Source organism: Anopheles funestus (assembly GCF_943734845.2).
Source record: "Anopheles funestus chromosome X unlocalized genomic scaffold, idAnoFuneDA-416_04 X_unloc_47, whole genome shotgun sequence".
NCBI classification, from domain to species: domain Eukaryota; kingdom Metazoa; phylum Arthropoda; class Insecta; order Diptera; family Culicidae; genus Anopheles; species Anopheles funestus.
Window position 1 is genome coordinate 82,501 of NW_026045173.1, and position 9,804 is coordinate 92,304.

Genomic DNA, 9,804 nt, shown 5'->3' on the forward strand with positions numbered 1-9,804 from the left:
TAGTAGACACCGTAATCTGACGTATCTAACACACCACTATTGTAACTCGTCGTCCAAGGACCTTTCAAGTGCCTGATGGCCAGGGGAGCTCTTACACGGCACGGAGACACAGTGATGCTCGCCCATCAAAGTGTACAACGATCGAGTTTGCTTAAGTGTCTGGGTACCTACACACCAGACACAATGCAATGGCCATGGATCCACACAAGGCACATCACATGCAGAAAGCTTCACCAGATTATGACACATACCACACTCTTGTAACTCGTCGTCGAAGGGGCGTTCAAAGTGCCTTACGGCTAGGGGAGATCTAGCACGGCACGGAGACACAGTGATGGTTGCCCATCAAAGTGTACAACGATCGAGTTTGCTTTCCGCGCAAGCGTTCTAAGTGTCTGGGTACCTACACACCAGACACAATGCAATGGCCACGGATCCACACAAGGCACATCACATGCAGAAAGCTTCACCAGATTCTGACACATACCACACTCTTGTAACTCGTCGTCGAAGGGGCGTTCAAAGTGCCTTACGGCTAGGGGGGATCTAGCACGGCACGGAGACACAGTGATGGTCACCCATCAAAGTGTACAACGATCGAGTTTGCTTTCCGCGCAAGCGTTCTAAGTGTCTGGGTATCTAAGCACCAGACACAATGCAATGGCCACGGATCCACACAAGGCACATCACATGCAGAAAGCTTCACCAGATTCTGACACATACCACACACATGCAACTCGTCGTCGAAGGGGCGTTCAAGTGCCTTACGGCTAGGGGAGATCTAGCTCGGCACGGGGACACAGTGATGGTCACCCATCAAAGTGTACAACGAACGAGTTGGCTTTCAACAAATTCTGACACATAGCAAGCGAGCGACCGAGCTACACCGAAGGCAGCCCATGGTTGGTCACTCGCGGACGATCATCAGTAATGATCCTTCCGCAGGTTCACCTACGGAAACCTTGTTACGACTTTTACTTCCTCTAAATCATCAAGTTCGGTCAACTTCAGCCATGCCAGCTGCAGCTCACGAAGGAACCGCGGAAGGTAAGCCTCCAGAAACCTCACTAAATAATCCATCGGTAGTAGCGACGGGCGGTGTGTACAAAGGGCAGGGACGTAATCAGCACTAGCTAATGACTAGTGCTTACTAGAAATTCCAGGTTCATGGGGACCGTTGCAGTCCCCAATCCCGACTAGATGGGCATTTTAGTGATTTCCCGTTCCTCTCGGAATGGGGGCGCCTATTGGCGAGAACACGCTGCGACCCACATTGTAGCACGCGTGCAGCCCAGAACATCTAAGGGCATCACGGACCTGTTATCGCTCATTCTCAGCTTGCTAAACACAAGTTGTCCCGCTAAGCAGGGCAAACGTAGCCGACGACCGCCCGTGAAGGCGCCGCCCGGCTGTAACGTCAGGTGCGCCCGGAGGCGCACTGCTGACAGCGTTCTAGTTAGCATGTTTGAGTCACGTTCGTTATCGGAATTAACCAGACAAATCATTCCACGAACTAAGAACGGCCATGCACCACTACCCTTAAATTTGAGAAAGAGCTATCAATCTGTCTTACCTCGATAAGTTTGGACCTGGTAAATTTTCCCGTGTTGAGTCAAATTAAGCCGCAAGCTCCACTTCTTGTGGTGCCCTTCCGTCAATTCCTTTAAGTTTCAACTTTGCAACCATACTTCCCCCGGAACCCGATTTTGGTTTCCCGGAAGCGACTGAGAGCACCGAATAGGGGTAGCGTCTCCCAATTGCTAATTGGCATCGTTTACGGTTAGAACTAGGGCGGTATCTAATCGCCTTCGATCCTCTAACTTTCGTTCTTGATTAAAGAAAGCATCCATGGCAAACGCTTTCGCTTCAGTTGGTCCTACGACGGTCTACGAATTTCACCTCTCGCGCCGTAATACCAATGCCCCCAACTACTTCTGTTAATCATTACCTCTAGGTTTCTGACAAACCAACGAAATCGTATAAACCGAGGTCATATTCCATTATTCCATGCAAGATTATTCTCGGCCAACGCCAACCCCACGGGGGGGCCGGACGCTTTGTCTTAGCCTGCTTTGAGCACTCTAATTTGTTCAAGGTAAATGTGAGTATCTTGAGCACCATGAGGAGCCCGTGCCGGAGTTAACCGGTAGCACGGTACTCGTTCACAGAGTAACGCCCAAGTACACCATTGTGAGTCGCAGCCGTGAGCGCGCGCACGAACGGCCCCGGCGTGTAACCGGGCGCCCGTGGCGGTCACGTGTCTGGACGGGCAATCAACTTCGAACGTTTTAACCGCAACAACTTTAATATACGCTAGTGGAGCTGGAATTACCGCGGCTGCTGGCACCAGACTTGCCCTCCACTTGATCCTTGTTGAAGGATTTATACTCAACTCATTCCAATTATGGACCATCGTTAGAGAGGTCCATATTGTTATTTCTCGTCACTACCTCCCCGTACTGGGATTGGGTAATTTACGCGCCTGCTGCCTTCCTTGGATGTGGTAGCCATTTCTCAGGCTCCCTCTCCGGAATCGAACCCTGATTCCCCGTTACCCGTCGCAACCATGGTAGTCCTCTACACTACCATCAATAGTTGATAGGGCAGACATTTGAAAGATCTGTCGTCAGTCGACAAGCGACCATACGATCTGCGTCCTTATCCAGACTTCAACTCAAGCCGCCCGGAGGCGATTGGTTTAACTAATAAGTGCACCAGTTCAGCTACCCGCGAGGGCAACAGTCCCGGCATGTTGCATGTATTAGCTCTGGATTTTCCACAGTTATCCAAGTAACTAGTGGTAGGATGATCTTGTGAATTATAGCTGTTATACTGAGCCTTATGCGGTTTCACATTCATTTATGTTTGTACTTAGACATGCATGGCTTAACCTTTGAGACAAGCGTATATTACTGGTAGGATCAACCAGAATTCGTTCCACTACAGACACACACTCGCTTAGTGGGAAATAAATTTCCACACAACTCTCTCTCTCTAGAACCATATGGAATGGCTCTTTGGTGTTGGGTAAGGCACCAATTTGTTGGGGTGTAACGGTCACCACCAACTTTAAGTTTGTTAGGGCACAACGGAAACCACTAACTAAACTTTAGGAAACTAAATTTCCTCACACATTATCTCTCACCATATTAGCACTAGGTGCTATCCACGATTGTACAACGTTTCAACTCTTGAATCGACCGTAGGGCCGCGGAATTGCTTCCGGGCCCCTATTCTCGCTATTAATTGTTCATCTCTTTCAATACATCGAGTTCGTTCCATTGGGTAGTTCGCATGGCGAACGTTTTGATGCAGCCCCCTGGGGGACCACGGCACTTTACACCGGGTATGGTGTATGCGCAACCTACAGATAACAATAAACCCCTTATGCGTGTGTAAACCGATGTTGGGCTGCTCAACATCTTTCATGGTTACATCACTTGCACCAGAACCCACGGTGCCGATTTGGTAATATGTTGTACATTTACTCTCAAGATGTACGCTTCGGCCCCTTATTCAGGGGCTCAAGCTATTACCAGCAAGAACAATCCTCATCCAGACTTGAACTCGAAACACCCGGAGGCGAACGGTTTAACTAATAAGTGCACCAGTCTTGAATCCATGCGTCGGTGGAAACAATGCCGGCGTGTTGCATGTATTAGCTCTGAACTTAGCGAGTGATTGCCTTGCAGCTGTCATACTGAGCGTAGAGCGTGATTATCGCTCACTTGAACCATGTTGAATGGCTCTTTGGTGTAGGGTAAGGCACCAATTTGTTGGGGCGCAACGGTCACCACCAACTTAAGACTTGCTTATAGGCATTTCAACGTTTTCAACTCTTAAATCGACCGTGTTTCATTATCATCTCTTCTTCTTATTAAATGCATCGAGTTCGTTCCATTGGGTAGTTCGCGTGGCGAACGGTTTGATGCAGCCCCCCGGGGGGGACCACGGCACTTTACACCGGGCATGGTGTATGCGCAACCTACAGATCACCAATATATTTGTGATCGATAATGCACACTTCTTACACGACTGACCAGTCGACAGCGCTGCCTTCCTATTATGCGTGTGTAAACCGATGTTGGGCTGCTCAACATCTTTCACGGTTACATCACTTGCACCCGAACCCATGGTGCCGATTTGGTAATATGTTGTACATGGTCTCAAGATGTACGCTTCGACCCCTTATTCAGGGGCTCAAGCTATTACCAGCAAGATCAATCCTCATCCAGACTTGAACTCGAAACACCCGGAGGCGAACGGTTTAACTAATAAGTGCACCAGTCTTGAATCCATGCGTCGGTGGAAACAATGCCGGCATGTTGCATGTATTAGCTCTGAACATAGCGAGTGATTGCCTTGTAGCTGTCGAACTGAGCGTAGAATGTGATTATCGCTCACTTGAAAGGATCAAGCCCTTTCGAGTCGTCCGGTTTTTACGCCAGACGACTCGGTTCACCATCTTTCGGGAAGGGACCGTCTCGGTCGCAAGCTGCTCCGGTCCCCAAACAACCTGCGACAAATGATAGGAAATGCCGACATCAATACGTGTTCAGTTTGGTTTATCGCTCATAGGTCTTTTTGACCATCGATCCCTGATTATAACTCTCAATTAAACAGTCAGGAGAGTAAGGCATGCCCATCGATATCTCATCGACAGGCGATACCGCAAGAACGGCCAACGACACATCAGGTGATCGATTATTGCTACGACTTTTGCTTAATCGTTTCCACTCCTTGGAGAAAGAAACCCCCGGGGACCGTCTCGGTCGCAAGCTGCTCCGGTCCCTAAACAACCTGCGACAAATGATAGGAAATGCCGACATCAATACGTGTTCAGTTTGGTTTATCGCTCATTGGTCTGTTTGACCATCGATCCCTGATTAAACTCTCAGTAATCCAGTCGGGAGAGTAAGGCATGCCCATCGATATCTCATCGACAGGCGATACCGCTTGAACGGCCAACGACACATCAGAGGATCGTATCTTGCTACAACTTTTGCTTAATCGTTTCTTCTCCTTGGAGAAAGAAACCCCCGGGGACCGTCTCGGCCGCAAGCTGCTCCGGTCCCTAAACAACCTGCGGCATCAAATGATAGGAAAAGCCGACATCAATACGTGTTCAGTTTGGTTTATCGCTCATTGGTCTGTTTGACCATCGATCCCTGATTAATACTCTCAATTAGAAGGTCGGTAGAGTAAGGCATGCCCATCGATATCTCATCGACAGGCGATACCGCATGAACGGCCAACGACACATCAGAGGATCGTATCTTGCTACAACTCTTGCTTAATAGTTTCCACTCCTTGGAGAAAGAAACCCCCGGGGACCGTCTCGGCCGCAAGTTGCTCCGGTCCCTAAACAACCTGCGGCATCAAATGATAGGAAAAGCCGACATCAATACGTGTTCAGTTTGGTTTATCGCTCATAGGTCTGTTTGACCATCGATCCTAGAATTCAACTTTCGAGTAAGGCATGCCCGTCGATATCTCATCGATAGGCGATACCGGTAGAACGGCCAACGACACACATCTAGGATCGCATTTACTCTTCCTTGGATGGATAACCAATACCCTAGGACCGTTTCATCGCGAGCTGCTCCGGTCCTCAAACAACTCGCGAACCACCGATAGGATGATATTAGGAATGGCCGACTTTCATCCTTTAACTCTCAGTTCTGCTTACCAAAACATAGGTACTTGGACCTTAAAGACCACTATATGTTCCCCGATCGGGGGCAATCGGAACGTCTATCCATCATCAACATCGTTTCACTCATTCCGAACCACCAAATTGGACAGACAGTACCATATTCACCAACCGATTGCTTCAACTTCGCAAACTGTATGGTAAGTTCTACTAATTTCACATCTTACCATCGACTAATAGTGCATAAATCCACTTGGAAATCACTTTTCCTTGGTCCTCGGACCTTCTACGACAACGTCCAACAAATATCCGAAGTCGTTTCCCAACTTAGACCAAGCATTTCGTATCTTTACTTCTAATCGATTTTTTCTCTCATAATTGACGATCAAAATCTAAAAACCACATTTTGAGCCAGAAGCAGTCGTCCGATCGTCCTGGGGGTAGTCTCAATCGATTTAGAAGGGCCCAATTCATAAAGATACGTACTCAGTCAAATTCATGCTTCTGGCTCACCTACCCCCTATATAGAAAACGAAAGCGTACAGGCGTGGAAAACGTGCCATTTTTCTCCATCACGGACTTTTTTTTTCTCGTTGCACCGACTCTAGTAAAAAAGTGAAATTTTTTACTAGTTACCAACTTTTGCAAATTATCATCGGATATCACTTTTCATGGTCTATAGTAAGTTCTTATCACGTTTTAGTAGTTTTTGAAAAAAAAATTTTTTTGAACTTTTCAAAATTTTTCAAAACAAAGTTTTTGTAGGCGGTTTTGTGTATGGAGGGTTACTAGTCTCGGGGTCACTGTTTGACCAAAAAACCACTATATATCATTCGAAAGGTAATTTCAAGGGCTACAAAAAATTGTTCTACGGCACCCCCCTCCGACGTCTAGTATTCGAGTTATTGGCCAAAAACCATCACTTGAGCGATTTTTCGTTCAGGGTACCCGACTCTAGTAAAAAAGTGAAATTTTTCTCGATTGACCAAGTGTTGCAAATGACCATCGGATTTCACTTTTTATGGTCTATAGTGAGTTCTGATCACGATTTGGTACTTTTTGAAAAAATTTTTTTGACGCACTTTTCAAAATTTTGCAAAACCAAAACTTTTTAGGCGGTTTTGTGTATGGAGGGTTACTAGTCTCGGGGTCACTGTTTGACCAAAAAACCACTATATATCATTCGAAAGGTAATTTCAAGGGCTACAAAAAATTGTTCCACGACACCCCCCTGCGACGTCTAGTATTCGAGTTATTAGCCAAAAACCGCAATTATAGCGGTTTTTCGTCCAGGGTACCCGACTCTAGTAAAATGATGCGATTTTTACTAGTCTAGGAACTTTTTGGTCAAAAAATCAAGTATATGTCATTCGATAGATAATTTCAAGGGCTACCAAAAATTGTTCCACGACACCCCCCTGCGACGTCTAGTATTCGAGTTATTAGCCAAAAACCGCAACTTAAGCGGTTTTTCGTCCAGGGTACCCGACTCTAGTAAAATGATGCGATTTTTACTAGTCTAGGGAACTTTTTGGCCAAAAATCAAGTATATGTCATTCGATAGATAATTTCAAGGGCTACCAAAAATTGTTCCACGACACCCCCCTGCGACGTCTAGTATTCGAGTTATGGGCCAAAAACCATTCATACTTGAGCATTTTGCTCATTTTGCCTGTACGGGTACCGGGGACTAGTAAAATCAGGCCAATTTTACTAGAGTAGGGGTCCTTTTTGGTCAAAAAAACAACTTTTGCTCGTTCGATAGGGAATCGATAGGGCAACAAAAAATCGTTCTACGACCCCCCCTTCCGATGTCTAGTATTCGAGTTATGGGCCAAAAACAGTTTATAGCTAATTTTTCACTCGATTTTTCACCAAGTATCGCACATTACTCCGGTTCTATACATTGGATCGTCAATCTTTAAGATTTTATGGGTAGTTCCAACTGTTTGCTACATTTCATCCATACATCACCAACCGATTCAATGTCTGTGCTAGAAGTTATTAGAGGAATAAAAAAATTTACCCTTGGCTTTGGACCGTACAATTTTACCCATTTTTGGCCCATATTTGCCCCATAGCTCCGCCGGTATCCAAGATATGGCCACACTTTGTTCTGGCCATGGGTAGATGGCACTTGTGGCTAGATTTCTTCCATGCACCACTAATCGCTACCATGTCTGTGGCCGGAGCTATTCACGAAAGCGCCTCGCGCACTTGGTCGGATTTTTGGTCCAACTTGCACCATTTTTGGCCCATATTTGCCCCATAGCTCCGCCGGTATCCAAGATATGGCCACACTTTCTTCTGGCCATGGGTAGATGGCACTTGTGGCTAGATTTCTTCCATGCACCACTAATCGCTGCCATGTCTCTGGCCGGAGCTATTCGACGAACAACCATCGCATTTACCTAGGTACTTTTTCGGATTTTTGGTCCAACTTGCACCATTTTTGGCCCATATTTGCCCCATAGCTCCGCCGGTATCCAAGATATGGCCACACTTTCTTCTGGCCATGGGTAGATGGCACTTGTGGCTAGATTTCTTCCATGCACCACTAATCGCTACCATGTCTGTGGCCGGAGCTATTCACGAAAGCGCCTCGCGCACTTGGTCGGATTTTTGGTCCAACTTGCACCATTTTTGGCCCATATTTGCCCCATAGCTCCGCCGGTATCCAAGATATGGCCACACTTTCTTCTGGCCATGGGTAGATGGCACTTGTGGCTAGATTTCTTCCATGCACCACTAATCGCTACCATGTCTGTGGCCGGAGCTATTCACGAAAGCGCCTAGCGCACTTGGTCGGATTTTTGGTCCAACTTCACCATTTTTGGCCCATATTTGCCCCATAGCTCCGCCGGTATCCAAGATATGGCCACACTTTGTTCTGGCCATGGGTAGATGGCACTTGTGGCTAGATTTCTTCCATGCACCACTAATCGCTACCATGTCTGTGGCCGGAGCTATTCACGAAAGCGCCTCGCGCACTTGGTCGGATTTTTGGTCCAACTTGCACCATTTTTGGCCCATATTTGCCCCATAGCTCCGCCGGTATCCAAGATATGGCCACACTTTCTTCTGGCCATGGGTAGATGGCACTTGTGGCTAGATTTCTTCCATGCACCACTAATCGCTGCCATGTCTCTGGCCGGAGCTATTCGACGAACAACCATCGCATTTACCTAGGTACTTTTTCGGATTTTTGGTCCAACTTGCACCATTTTTGGCCCATATTTGCCCCATAGCTCCGCCGGTATCCAAGATATGGCCACACTTTCTTCTGGCCATGGGTAGATGGCACTTGTGGCTAGATTTCTTCCATGCACCACTAATCGCTACCATGTCTGTGGCCGGAGCTATTCGACGAACAACCATCGCATTCACCTTCTCGTTGCACTTCTTCGGGAATTTGGTGCAACCAAGTTTTCACTATAACTTGGTCATTTTCCGTCCATCGGACATGCGGTTTTGGGTGTCGATACTTGACACCGCACGCTACAATATGTTCCTCCACGACCATGTGGTCCGATGCTTCCAACAGGAGCTATTCGAGGATTACCGATTTTTCACCATTAAAAATGCTCAATTTTGCACCAACTTTTGCCTATAACTCAGGCTGTATCGATCGGATCTTCAATCTTGAAAAAGTTTTAAATAGGTGGCACCAAATGCTACATTTCGTTCTTCCACGTCAACTTTGTCCGATGTCTAGCAAAAAAGTTATTCGCGAACCAAGTCCAGAACCCATGCAATGGCTGCCCTCATTGCATACATCACGGCGGTTAACTCTCGTTACTCTATACCGTGGACTTGGTACTTTTTCAGGCATTCGTTGCTACTTCTCGGTTCATGATATTCGTTTACGGTCTTCACTAGGGCATTTGGTGCTCCTTATCGGTTCATGATATTCGTTTACGGTCTTCACTAGGGCATTTGGTGCTCCTTATCGGTTCATGATATTCGTTTACGGTCTTCACTAGGGCATTTGGTGCTCCTTATCGGTTCATGATATTCGTTTACGGTCTTCACTAGGGCATTTGGTGCTCCTTCTCGGTTCATGATATTCGTTTACGGTCTTCACTAGGGCATTTGGTACTGGGCTTCCCACTTTCTACTGATCGATCCATACTCACTTGCGTGCACCTAGC